Source organism: Patella vulgata, chromosome 5 (genome assembly GCF_932274485.2).
Source record: "Patella vulgata chromosome 5, xgPatVulg1.2, whole genome shotgun sequence".
Classification (NCBI taxonomy): Eukaryota; Metazoa; Mollusca; class Gastropoda; family Patellidae; genus Patella; species Patella vulgata.
This window is the reverse complement of record NC_065883.2, coordinates 38437721-38452858: the sequence shown is the minus strand read 5'-3', so window position 1 is coordinate 38452858 and position 15138 is coordinate 38437721. Positions and strand designations below refer to the sequence as shown.

The following is a 15138-nucleotide window of genomic DNA, read 5'->3' as shown; positions in this document are numbered from 1 at the left end:
CACAGCAAATCAGATCAGCGCTCGTCTTCAAACAGACACTGGTGTGAGAGTGAGTGGCCAGACGATTCGGAATCGACTGCATAGGGGTCACCTTCGCGCCCGACGTCCTCGCGTGATCCCTTGTTTGAGAGATCATCACATTCAGGCAAGACGTCATTGGTGTAGGGATCGTCAACACTGGGATAATCGACGCTGGAGCAATGTGATGTTTTCAGATGAGTCAAGGTTCACTGTTGATTTTTTGGACAGACGTAGGAGGGTGTGGCGTCGTCGAAACGAGCGCTTCCAAGACGTTAACGTCATCAGACATGATCGATTTGGGGGTGGTTCTGTTATGGTGTGGGGAGGCATCACTGTTGCTGGAAGAACGGCTTTACATGGTGTTGCAGGGCGTGTTACAGGCCAGTACTACCGGGACAACATCTTGGCAGTCCATGTTGTGCCGTTCGCACGACGTCATGGCCGCCGTTTCATCTTCCAGGATGACAACGCAAGATGTCACAGGGCCAGGATCGTTACAGGTTACCTCTAACAACAGAACATCACCACATTACCTTGGCCAGCACTGAGTCCCGACCTCTCCCCCATCGAGCATGTCTGGGACATGCTTGGACAGAGGTTACGTCAACGTCAACAACGTCCTGCCGATGTCCAAGAACTTGCTGCTGCGTTGCAACAGGAATGGGACAATCTGGACCAAAATGACCTTAGACGTCTCATTAGGAGTATGCCACGTCGGATCAATGCTTGTTTGGCAAACAGAGGAGGATTTACCCGTTACTGACTTGGTTGTGATGCTGTGGTAACTTTGCTGTTTGACCCCGGGTATCATTTTACCCTTATAATGGTCAGTCTGTGCCTTACTTAGTCTAACGATCATTTGGAATAAATCGATGAATGTGAACTTCATTTCATTTTGTCATTTGTTTCTTCGTCAGTTTCATTAGGTGACTTTAATAACACTTAAAAATCAAATATCCCCTACTTTTTTTGAATAGTATATAAATTACGAAAGCTGTGTACTTGCTTCTGTATGTAATAGTTTTGTTGAGGACACTCAAAAAGAAATTTGTTTAAGTTGTCGACAGATTAACAGAGATTTACAGAGAAAGTAAATAGCAATAATAATAGTTTATTTCACATATATGGCTACATAGCACATTGCATATTCAGATTTTGATTGACAATATATAATTCAAAGAATCAATATTTACATACTTGTAAATGTAATTTACAATTCAAAAATAGCTTAGCAATAATATATAGTTGCCATATAAACGAGCAAAAAGTGGTAGAATATAATCATGTGGTACGAATTTGATTAAAATGTAGATTTCACTCCATTTTGATTTATTTCTTCCAACTGACTCCACTCCACATAGATTTGAGGTCAAATGAGAAGTTATAGAGTTAAACTGTGATCAGTGATGTCAGGTATTTTATTTACAGCACTTTGCTGCAAGCATTTCACACAATGAAAGTAACAAAAACACAGATTATACAGATAATTTCATACAACAAAATAGAAAGTGTATAATTAAACTAAACATCACCTGGCTCTATTGGAATTAATATCGATATTGGAAGTATAAAAATATAAATGTGATTGAATCTAGGATTAAATCTAGAACTTAATCAGCAGTGTTCTACAGATTTTTTATTTCTTGTTATTACTGTATTGTAGATAATAAGTAATGAAAAGAAAACAAGGCCCCAAGTTCACAAAGCATTCTCAGTCTTAAGTTAAGGTTTTACTCAAAATTGTTTGTCTTATTTTAACTTAAATATAGCACTTTACTAACTATTGTTGTTTTAATGTAAATATATCAATAAGAAACTATGTGCAAAGTTTTGTGTTTCTGGATCAAAGATATTTCTCAAAAACAGTGATTGAAAGTTGAGCAAATTCTTAAGTCTGGGAATGCTTTGTGAACTTGGGGCCAGGTTGATAATAGTAAACAAAATATATCGAGACGCAATGAAATAGCACCTCTGAGATGACGTGGCATAACTTTGCACCTTCCACAGTTGCACAAAACCTAGCTTTTTAAAAGCTGCATTATATACCCCACGTGTGTACCAGAAAAATCAACATACTGATTCTGTTGGGTTTAATTTTTTTGATTGAGAATTGTTCGGGTTGCGTTTACGCAATCTTCAAAACATTCTCACATGTTATCATCGTAATATGTTGTTACATCCTTAATTGCAAGATTAAAGCAAATCTTTAAAACAAAATTGAGCTGAAAAGTACTAAGTAGGGCGTTAAACCTGGATTCATTTCAAACAAGATTTACATTCATCCATTTATAAAAGTGATGTATTATTTTTATTGCATCTCAGTATAAAATATTAACGATGATAACAAAATTTATACAAATTTTATACAGGTGCACAACTTGTAATGTGTGAGCTTTATAAATGTATTAAATTATTCTTAAATATACATTATGTAAGATTTTGATAAAGAGCTAGCCATTCTTGCTATAATAGTTCGAAGATAAATAATGTAAAATGAATAATTCGAAAATTTCATTCAAATTACTCTATTGCAAGCGAAGATATTAGCCTTTGAAGGCCTTTGAAGGTTTGACAAGACGTGTGCAATAATTTCAACCATCGTACTGGTTGTTCGAAGTAGTCTCACTCCTCCATTTTTAGCTTAAATCAAAATATGGCTGAACTGTTCTAATCTATTTAATATTGGAGAAATCCGATGCCATCGAGAGTTGATTAGGGCCTGGATAAGTTAATTAATGTCTAATTAATAATTTAGAATACATTTCAGGCCTAAAGAAAACCTGCAATAGGCAGATTTAGCTCTCGCATAATGTATGTTTAATCATTATTATCATAAGCTTATGGATTTTTTTGTGCATTTCTATTTGCCTTAGTGTTTATCAATGGCCATTATCTGTTAAATTCACAAGTTTTATTTAACAAGCATCACTGTCATGTGAATAAAATATCTTTGAACAGAGCCTTGGATCATTCCAACCACATATTGTTCTTGTTTTTTAAATTAGTTATCTTGAATAGTAATTTAACCATTTGTTCCAAATGATGATAAACTTATACTAGAAAATGCACAGGCAGATGAACAGTTTTGATGTATAATATTCCTTGTTGGGGTTAAACTCGATTGAGGTTCGGCAAACCCTTGAGATCATGTGAACATCAGATCATTTTTCATATAACCACTACTTGAACTTTCCCATTAAATTTAACTGGATTAGTTTGAATCTTAAAAAGAAAATAAATAACAATGAAAACCACGTAAAAAAACCCAAACAAAATCAATAGCTATGAATTAAAATTACCAGTGTAAATCTGTACACAACCAAAGACAGGGTTGGAGGTTATAATTTCCCTCACAATTTTATCTAATTACGAGCTTGATACCAAATTAATACAGTTCTTTAAAGGCTCAATACCACTCTTGTTGTAACTGAATAATATGTCCCAATCTTTATTCTGGTCAACAAATTTAACTATTTTAGAATATTTCAATTAATTGATGATACAAATTTCATCTTAACACACCTTATTTAAAAAATTCAACATAATGGTTTGAAACGTCTAACGTAAACCTTTTCAAATGAAACTTCGATTTAAAAATATTTTCGAACCCTCTGGACAAGTAAAATAGGATGTAATGGATAATTTACACAACAGGTGGGACACTTAAACATCTAGTACTTAGATAGAGATATTATTTATTTTCTGGAGCTTTCAAGCCAGCAAGAGTGTTATTGTCCCTTTAAAGTAAATATTATACAAAATAAAAGAAACTGTTCCAAAGCAATTTGGGATCACGTGGCTAAGTGGGTAAGACGCTGGCTCGCTAGCCTGGAGGTCGGGTGTTCGATCCCTGCATTGGCCGAGAAAGTTCATCCAGATTTTCCGGCGTGGTTCCTCCTTGTCAGTGATGCAGTACGGAGGGCCTGACAAGGACAGCTGTCTAATCCTTCGGATGATACGAAAACCCGAGGTCACCTGTATACATTGGAATGCACGTAAAAGATCCCTTGGCAGTTGGAATTCGATATAAGAATAGGTGATAGTGCCGCTGCCCGGGCAAAATTTCCCTTAAATCACACCTTATGGCGTATGCCTGTCTTCATTAGCCCAGCATAGGAGCAGAACAGTAGGACGTAAAACCCCATTTCATTTCATTTCCAAAGCAATTTGATCGTTTGAGAAGAAAAAAAATATATAGACATGGTCGAGACTATAATGAGTTTCATAACTTGCCCATTTGCTACGAACACTATGTGACTATATGTATGTATGTTGTATATGTAGAAAACTTACGGATGCTACTGGAACGACAGGTTGAGATGTCTCAAACAAATCTTTACCAAAGAAAAGCTGTAGTAAAGAATACACATTTTTTTTTTATAAACAATATTTTTATTCAGGATGTCTGAATGGGATTGGGGAACAGGCTTAGCCTATGTAAAACCCCTTGTTATAAACAAGAAAAGGGCACTGGGAAACCAGCCAAAACTGGCACGGACATGCCAAAGGCTAACAACAATATACACAAAACAATAAATAAAAATAATAACAAGTCCTAAATCAAATGTGAATGTCATCACAATTTATTAATAATAATTTTATAATATGTAGTAGAAAATGATACACAAACGTGTGTTCGGATAATTTAATGTCCGAAAATAAATGGTTTATACTCCCGATGGTATGTTATATAACTAATTTAAAAAAAACTCATTAAAATTATGAATAACTTACATCTATCACACCGTCAAGTTCTTGAAATTCCAGGACGTCGTACGCTTCTGCCATGTTGACATACGGCCGGAAGTTACTTGTGCCTTATTGACTTCGCGCATGCGATGTACAACATAATTATGTCATCACCGTTATACGTCACCGAGTGGGCGTTCCCGTTAGTATTCTAGTTCTATGTACATACGGAGGGTCTGGGATAGTCTGGACAACCTGCTCTAAATGACGTCAGGCTGGTTCCTACGTCACTGCGCTATTCCGACTTCAATATCCCCAATATCCCTATACAGGGCTTTGGAGACAGGTAGCGGTCAGCCATCTTGCCAGGAGGAATTCCTCCCGGCAGTGCGCATCTCTTTCTGCGCACATTACCAATGTAAACAAAAATGTGATCGGACGCTGAATTATGCAATAAAGATGTCAACACCAATTAAATGCAGTGGTAGTTTATGTTTAGCTTGTGGATTAGAGCCGAAACTATGCAATTTTGTCTCAATAATGGAAACAATAATTAATATTTTGGAATTTGGGAAATACGGCAATAAAACAAATGAAAAATGAGTATGATGAGCGAGTTGCCGTAGCCGGTAGGCCTACGATTGTATCTGACTCCTGAGTGATTATAAGAGCTGATTTTAAACTGTAGCTTTGTTTGCGTTTAAGATAACAATAAGATGTCGCACGAACAACGTTTAATTTGGCTAAAGCAATCTTAGACATTAAAGATAAGATTAACAAATCTTCTAGTTTACTCATTTTAACGCTGAACGCCATCATTAGGGATACCCGTCTATTTTTAGTAACACTATGTCAAAACATGGCTGCCAACTTCCTGTCTCTATATGCAAGTCAGAAAAGGAGTGACGTAGGAGCGGGTCAGACGTATTAGAGTAGGTTATCCAGTCTAGGTCTGGGAAGGTTGTTAATATTTGACGTAAAGTCCATTGCCCATGCGTAACCGGGAGTTTTGTTTTTAATGTGGTTGATTATCCAGTCTCTTTATCCAAGTCAAGTAAGAGTTGCGCCCCTTCCCACAATAAATCCCATGCATTTATATAAACAAACATGAATCGTGACGACGAATTAGGATTAATTTTAAAAGCATAGATATGGCCCATGAAGAGAGAAATTTTACAATAAAAAATTAAGAGTGTTAGATATTGAACTCGCATGCAATCAAATGGATTTTTTGAAATGACATTCTTAAATTAATTTCATGGGCGTAAACATCTTGTTTTAAGAGGAGTTACCTCCCTTACCCACATAACAATATGATGTTAATTTTACGTTACATTTACGTAAAAATGGTCAGTCAGTTTACCATCATTTTGCTCATCTTTTTAACGATAATTTTACGTCAGGAAATGACGTTAATCTAACGTAAACTTTACGTCATTTTTACGTTATATTTACGTCATTTTCTGACGTAGATCTAACGTAAACTTTACGTCATTTTCTGACGTAAATCTAACGTAAAATTTGCGTAAAGTTTACGTCATTTTCGTTAGATTTACGTCAGAAAATGACGTAAACTTTACGTTAGATTTACGTCAGAAAATGATGTAAATATAACGTAAAAATGACGTAAACTTTACGCTAGATTAACGTCATTTCCTGACGTTAAATTGTCGTTAAAAGGATGAGCAAAATGATGGATATCTAACCGATCATTATACCGTAAATCTAACATTAAATTAACATCATTTACGGATGCAATTCTAAAGTCAAATTTTGATGAGCATTAAAACCTTCAAAATTATTCATTATTTGCGGCAGTAAATGGGAAGTACATTCAACCAATAATCAAATTTTCCTGACCTGTGGGTGAGGCTAAAAGTTGAGTGGTCCAACGTGTGCGCTTTAGATCATAAGGTCTGTCATTGAGTCAAGTGGTTTGTTTCCACACCCAACTTGAACATGGGTTTTCTCTGGGTCCTCCTACTATTAAAGATTCCTGGTGCGGATGAATTATTCAACTTGAATTGAATCCCTTAGTCCCAAAGGACAGTTTATGTCTATTGGATGTTTTACCCCATTGCTCTCTATCTACCCATAACCAGTCAGAATTCTAAATGTATTGCACAGAAATGTTAAAAATCTAGCAGAATTATATGACAAAATATACTACAAGTATGTATACATATACTTTATTTAAAAGACAAAAATATAATGTTATAAAATACAAAATACACATTTAAATATTAACAGTTTTTATCCACAGCTGTTTGAGAAATGAAGACGGGCATATGCCACACAGTGTGCAGAGCTATGGCGTACTCTTATATAAAATTCCAACTGCCAAGGGATCTTTCACACACACACACACTTGAGTTTACACTGTACCTTGATTTTTTTGTCCCTTCCGTATGACTAGTCAGCCATCCATGTCAGGTCCTCTGTCCGGCATCACTGACACGGGAAAATGTTCAAGAAAAAGGTCTACATTAGCGCTATGAAAGTGTTGATATGCATATAAGAAAGAAAAAACTGGGATATTGACCAAATTGGGCCAAAACCTATAGCCTCTATCTTATTTGCTCAAGGTATTGATGGAATAGAAGTTAACTTTGGAATGAGTGAAATGAAATGGGTTTAACGTCCTATTCCGACAGGGCTAATGACATGGAAATATGCTATACAGTGTCCTATTATGGAATTTTATCCAGACAGCGGCGCTAAAGCCTACTCTTATATCGAATTCAAACTGCCAAGGGATCTTTCACGTGCACACCAATGTGTGCACAGGACCTCGATCATTCGTACCATCCAAACGACTAGACTAGGGAGAATTAACCAAGGAAAGCAAAGTCCTGAAAAGCTGTATATTGATAATGCTTGTCCTCTCACAATCGGAATGATTCACATTTCACACCCAGTGTACGGACAAACAGGGCCAAAATTGATATGTGGGTGTATAAACAAAGATATATACTACACCAATATTACATGTGTTGCAGAATTGGTTTAACACATTTCAAATATAATTGTAACACGGATATTTGCAATGGTTGATCCATGACAAAAGATTTGAAATATTTTGAAGAGACGCAAAAGGTTACGCCATACAGTGTGCTATGAGGGAAATTTTGCCCGGGCAGCAGCGCTATGGCCTACTCTTGTATCGAATGCCAACTGCCAGGGGATCTTTTATGTGCACGCCAATGTGTACACTGGACCTTGTTTTGTTTTTTTGTCCCATCCAAACGACTAGACAGCTGTCTTCGTCAGGCCCTCCGTCCTGCATCACTGACAATGGGAAACCACACCGGAAAATCAGGATGAACTTTCTCGGCCAATGCAGGGATCGAACACCCGACCTCAAGGCTAGCGAGTCAGCGTCTTACCCACTTAGCCACATGATCCCCCCTTGGCCTCTGTACATGTAGAGATGAATTTTGAGCTACCTTTATATATATATTTCTATTTTTAAAACCCGCGACAAGTATATTTATATCAAGGATGTAACCCTCTATCAGTTAACCCGTCACGGATTGGTTGCATTGGTGAACCGGTTAAAAATATTCGTTTCATATCATACCTGACCTTCAAATCCAGGAATTGTAGCCACAACGGGGATCACGTTGGTTAAGTCGGTAAGACACTGGCTATCTAGTCTGGAGGTCGGGTGTTCGATCCCTGCATTGGCCGAGAAAGTTACTCCAGATTTTCGGGCGTGGTTCTCCCTTGTCAGTGATGCAGGACAGAGGGCTAGACAAGACAGCTGTCTAGTCATTAAAATGGGACAAAAAAAATGAGGTCCCATGTACACATTGGCGTGCACGTACAAGAGCCCTTGAAGTTAGAATTCGATATAAGAGAAGGCCGTAGTGCCACTGTCCGGGCAAAATTTCCCACATAGCACACTGTATGGCGTATGCCCATCTTCATTAGCCCAGTTCAGAGCAAAACAGTAGGACGTTAAACTTTCATTTCACTAGCCACAGCTCTGTTTTCTTTCAACAAAGGGGGGTGGGGGGTTGGTGGATGGCTGAATGGTTAGCGTGCGCGCGCTGTATCATAAAGTCTGTCATTGAGTCGAATGGCGTGGTTTCGAAACCCCGGTTGTACGTGGCAAGGAGTAGGGTCGCCTGTCCAACCTCGTGGGTTTTCTCCGGGTCCTTCGGTTTCCTCCCACTGCTAAAGACCCCTACGCGCAAGCGAATTATGTAAATAAAAAATTAAACCATATGTTAGTCCCGAAATGACCTAGTTTGTGTCGAGTGGACGGTAAACCCCATTTCTCTCTCTCTCTCTTTCACCAAAGGGGGGGATCAAGTGGCTAAGTGGGTAAGACGCTGGCTCGCTAGCCTGGAGATCGGGTGTTCGATCCCTGTATTGGCCGAGAAAGTTCATCCTGATTTTCCGGCGTGGTTTCCCTTGTCAGTGATGCAGGACGGAGGAACTGACAGACGGACAGCTGTCTAGTCGTTATGGGACGAAAAACCGAGGTCCCGTGTAGACATTGGCATGCACGTAAAAGATCCCTTGGCAGTTGGAATTCGATATAAGAGTAAGCCGTAGCCCCGCTGCTCAGGCAAAATTTCCCTCATAGTACACTGTATGGCATATGCTCGTCTTCATTAGCCCAGGTTAGGAGCAGAACAGTAGGACGTTAAACCCCATTTCATTTCATTTCATTTCTTTCACCAAAGACCACATAAATACTTCATTTAGCACTTGTCATTTGAAACAGTTATAGCCTATGTCTTGTCTGGAAGAGGGGGCATCATCACATTACCATACAGGGTATAAGTCGATGTTGAGTATAAGTCAAATTGCCAAATTTTACATTTTTCCAACCTACTTCCATAATTAAGTAGAGGCGGTATATAAGACTAATGTTCTTCAACTCCATGAGTTTCGGGACTGTTATCCTAGTCTAATACCGTGCCGGTGTACGCCGAAGAAAAGGTCGGCCATATAAATAATGAGGGTCTGGGACAGTTGTCAATAACACTTGCATTTATAAACAAACATGAATCGTGATGACGAATTAGGATTCAATAAAAAAAACAACATAGATATGGTCCATGAAGAGAGAAATTTTACAATAAAAAAAATTAAGAGTGTTGGATATTGAACTGACAATGCAATCAAATGGATTTTCGGAAATGGCATTCTTATATAAATTTCATGGGCGTCAACATCTTGTTTTAGGACTAGTTACCTCCCTTAGACTTTGTTTATGATAATGTAAAAGACCGGATAATCTAGCCTATGACCGATTATTCTCAAATGTTGACAACGCAACCACACTAATATTCGTAGAATATAGAATATTTTTTTCTAGATGATAGAGACTAATAATATGCCAACATTGAAATGTGTGCATAAATATGGTATATACTTAACTACACCAATATTATACCTATGTCATAGAATTTGTTACAGAAAGTATTTTAGGCCTACAATGCTTGTAAAGCTTTGGCCTACATTCTGATGATATTTGTGCTACCATAGATACATATATATTTATATCATTACATTATGTGACAAGTAGTAGTGTTTGGCAAGTAGTAGTGTTGTCTAACTTTCATTATAAAGCCCATATAAATCTTTTTAGAACTTCTTTGTCATTACTGCCACCAAGGGTGCTCAAATATACATGTAGGATCTGTAAAAAAAAATAATAAATAAAAAGCAACTTTATACTCCCAAAAAAAAACGTAATTGGGTTAAACGGCCTACTGTTCAGCTCCAACTGGGCTGACAGCCAACCTACTGTGGATCTGTAATGAAATGGGGTTCAACATCATACTGTGCTGCTCAAACAGGGCTAAAGAAGTTGGACAAATGCTTGAAAGTGTGCTGTGATGGAAATTTTGACTGGCCGTGTGTACAAAAGAGCTTGGTTTTTTGTCCTATCCGAACAACTGTACATTAGCCCTTACCAGCCCCTCTGTCTTGCACCAGTTAAAAGAGGAACCATGCCAGAAAATCCTGATGAACTTTCTTGGCCACCACAAGAAAAAATAAGCTGGGGAGTAGGACTGAAACCTTTATGTACAAGTATGTACGGGCAAACTTGTTATTTAATGTTATATCATTTAAATAGGCCTATGTATATAAGCTTAAAGTCTTGATTATCCATTTTTCAATTAAATTAAATCATTAACATTAACCGCCAGTGTTTGAATATGTGAACATCTCGAGCACCCGATGGCATTGAGACTTGATTATAGACTTAGCAAGTTAATACATTAAAATGTCTTATAAAAAAATTTAACATTTACAGTCTCAAGAAATACCTACTTAACCTACGTACAATATATAGATTTAGCTCTTGCATTATGCATTATTAAATTTGCAAAAATATCAGTACAATAACAAAAAAACCCAACCTGAAACACCCATAAAAATGTTTAGAAAATACTACATGTACTTATATTATAATTAGCACAGTCTGAATTTTAACAGTCTACATCATTAATAAATTCGTTATGTGTTTGATAATTTTTTAATCCAGATTTTTTAAAAACAATTTTGGAACCAGTATTACTTTCGATAACTTAAAGCAATGTTGATTTTGTTTATGAATAGTATGGTTTACGGACAATGTAACTGCATCGTGTTAAAAACAAATACTGACTAGTGTCTGATATACAAAGTTGCGTGCAAACTTTTTCCACGGCCAGATTATTTTTTTATCAACATTAGATCTATCGGTATACTGTCAACGGAAGTTCGCATAAAAAGTGCACTTACCTTCAACTTTACTTTGCTGAATCCAAAATCGTCTGTGTATGTGTGGAATAGCTTTATTTAACTTTAAATCACGGCATCATTTCTTCTTTGGGAAAAATAATCACCTATGCCGCCATTTTAAATCCCAGAATTCCGTACGTTCCGGTCAAACGAACAAACAAAAAATATTTAATAAATAATAAAAGCAATTTAGATAAATAACAACAATAACCGTAACCTATAAAAAAAATATTGTAATGTGAATAGAAATAATATGATATAAACCGATTTAAACACAATCATCAACCGTGAACAGATCGTGACCTTGACCTTGCCCTTGCCCGAGACGATAAAAATATATTTGTACATCTATCTCTTAAAATGGCGACTGTTCGTTTGAAAGGCCTGTAATATTTCTGATAATGAATCTATTCATATAATTTGTTTGTATACGCTCTACTATATTTTATATGAGGTTACATAATTACGTCATATTAAGAGAATAATCAAATCGGGGAATTTTAATTTTCAGAGATAGGTCTTTTATCGAGAGACGATAAATATATGGTCGTCCGCTTGCCAGCCTATCTTTTATAGTCCCATTGGTGCAGAAAAGTAGGAAAATTAAATAAAATTAAATGAGATTAAACATCCTACTGTTTTGCTCTGAGTGAGCTAATGAAGACAGGCATACACTATATACAGTGTACTATGACGGAAACTTTGCACGGATAGCGGCACTATGGCCTACTCTGATATTGAATTACAACTGTCGGAGTGTCTTTTACGTGCATGCCAATATGTACATGAGGACTTGATTTTTTGTATGACCCAAACACCTATACCTTATCCCTTGCCAGATCCTCCGCCCTGCCACAGTCCATAGAAAATTTTCGTCATAGCACTCTGCATTGTGTATGACTATCTTCAATAGTCCGATTGGTGCAGAAAAGTATGAAAATGAATTTTAAATGGGGTTTGAAAATCCTACTATTTTGTTCCAAGTGGGCTAATGAAGAAGGGCATATGCTATAATGGTTAAAATGTTGTGATTTCGGGTTAAAATGCCGTGATGTTGGGTTATCGGTTTACGAAGGGTGATATCAGTCACCATATCTACTGTGTTTCTTTAATACTCATATTTATAGTATTTTATAGAGTCAGACTAGTGGACTAGTGAATGCACGGATTAGTGCACCCACGGACTAGTGAACCCACAGACTAGTAATTGGTAATGATGGAAAAGTGTGTAAAGACCTGTTTTACAGGTTGGCGTGCACTTAGAACTATTGGTAATGACTATATGCGGAAATGCTGCTCTCCAGGCAAAATGTCTTTCCTAGCACATCGTCATTAGTAAGTGCGGTAATGCTGCTGTCCAGGCAAAATTTCTGTCATAGCACATCTTCATTACTAATTTTGATAAAGCCACGGTGGCTAAGTGCGTAAGATGCTGGCTCGGTAATCCGGAGGGCACGTGTTCGATGCCTGCATTGGTGGAGAAAGTTCATCAGGATTTTCCGACATGGTTTCCCCTTGTCAGAGGTGCAGGAACAAGGACAGTAGTCTAGTCACTCAGATGGGACAAAAAACCGAGGTACCATGTATACATTGTCTTGCACGAAAAGATCCCTTGGCAGTTGGATTCGATATTAGTAGGCCATAGTGCCGCTGCTGGGGCAAAATTTCCCTCATAGCACATTGTATGGTATGTACCTGTCTTCATCAGGACAAACCTACATGAGGAAAAACCTACATTTCACAAACTTAGTAATTAGTAACGGGGGGGTTGGATGGCTGAATGGTTAGTGTGCGGGCGCTGTATCATAAAGTCTGTCATTGAGTTGACTGGCGTGGTTTCGGATCCCCGGTTGTACGTGACAAGGAGTAGGGTCGCCTGTCCAACCTCCAGTTTTCTCCCACTGCTAAAGACCCCTACGCGCAAGCGAATTATGTAAATAAAAATTAAACCATATGTTAGTCCAGAAATGACCTAGTTTGTGTCGAGTAGACGTTAAACCCCATTTCTCTCTCTCTAGTAATTAGTAACACACTGGCTAGCAAATGAGGGGTTCAATTTCCGTGTTGGTCGAGAAAAATGAAATGAAATCGGGTTTAACGTCCTACTGTTCTGCTCCTAAACTGAGCTAATGAAGACGAGCATACGCCATACAGTATGCTATGAAGGAAATTTTGCCCAGGCAGCGGCGCTATGGCCTACTCTTATATCAAGTTCCAACTACCAAGGGATCTTTCATGTGCACTCCTGTGTGTACACGTGACCTCAGTTTTTCATCCCTGACTAGACAGCTGTTCTTGTCAGGCCCACCGTCCTGTATCACTGACAAGGGGAAAACACGCAGGAAAATCTGGATGAACTTTCTCAGCCAATGCAGGGATCGAACACCCGACCTCCAGGCTAGCGAGTCAGCGTCTTACCCACTTAGCCAACGTGATCCCCATGTTGGTCGAGAAAGTTCCCTTTGTTAGTAGTGGTGTAGGACAGAGGACCTCAAAAAAACAGTGTCTAGTCCATCACGTGGGTGTGCACGTAAAAGAACCCTTGACATTTTGAATTTGAAATGAGAGTAGATCATTCATTCATTCAGTTTCTCTTTGTGTGTCACCTACAGACCGCAACTACTAAAGGAGCTAGATCTCTATTCTTGGGCACTTAGAAATGGATACAAAATGTAATGAAATGAAATGGGGTTTAACGTCCAACTGTTCTGCTCCGAACTGGGCTAATGAAGATGGCCATACACCATACAGTGTGTTATGAGGGAAATTTTGCCCTGACAGTGGCACTACTCTTATATCGAATTCCAACTGTCAAGGGATCTTTTACATGCATGCCAATGTGTACACGGGACCTCGGTTTTTTATCCCATCTGAACAACTAGACAGCTGTCCTTGTCAGACTCTCCCTCCTGCATCACTGACATGGGGAAACCACGCCGGAAATCTGGATGAACTTTCTCGGCCAATGCAGGGATCGAACACCCGACCTCCAGGCTAGCGAGCCAGGGTCTTACCCATTTTAATGACTAGACAGCTGTCTTGTCAAGCCCTTAATTGTTAGTATCATGACATTAAACTGACATTTGTTTTACGTTTTACAACTAATATCAGGTTTATGTTAGAAAACTAACGTTAGATTTATGTTAGAAAACTAAAGTTAGATTTATGTTATAAAATTAACATTAGATTTACGTTAGAAAACTAACGTTAAATTAATGGTTAAAATTATGACATAAAACTAACACTAACGTTAGATTTACGTCAGAAAACTAACGTTAGATTTACGTCAGAAAACTAACGTTAGATTTACGTCAGAAAACTAACGTTAGATTTACGTCAGAAAACTAACGTTAGATTTACGTCAGAAAACTAACCATAAACTAACGGTTAGAAACCTGATGTAAAATTTACGTTAGATTAACGTTAGAATTATAACCAATAATACATATATAATTATTATGTCTGAATTCCGACTATATATCAATTGTTAGAATGTGCACACACTTGTAATGTTATTTAATCAAGAAGTATTCAAAGGGAAAAAAATTGGTTAGTAATCCGTCATAAAGTTTACGTTACATTTACGTCATTTTCTGACGTAAAAGTAACCATAACCATTATGACGTAAAAGTAACGTAAATTTAACCAAAGAATTTTACCATTATTGGACGCTAACCAAAA

The 15138-nt window shown here is 37.6% G+C and overlaps 2 long non-coding RNA genes across 2 annotated transcripts in view; both read right to left on the bottom strand.

Moving 5' to 3' along the window:
- LOC126820692 (uncharacterized) overlaps window positions 1-15138 on the bottom strand; it is a 39444-nt gene that overhangs the window by 7669 nt on the left and 16637 nt on the right. The window lies entirely within an intron of this gene.
- On the bottom strand, window positions 1117-4914 carry LOC126820703 (uncharacterized). The gene is made up of 3 exons (XR_007680091.2): window positions 4756-4914; window positions 4315-4371; window positions 1117-3243 (listed from the first exon to the last, which is right to left on the bottom strand). It is a non-coding gene; the product is annotated as an uncharacterized LOC126820703 (long non-coding RNA).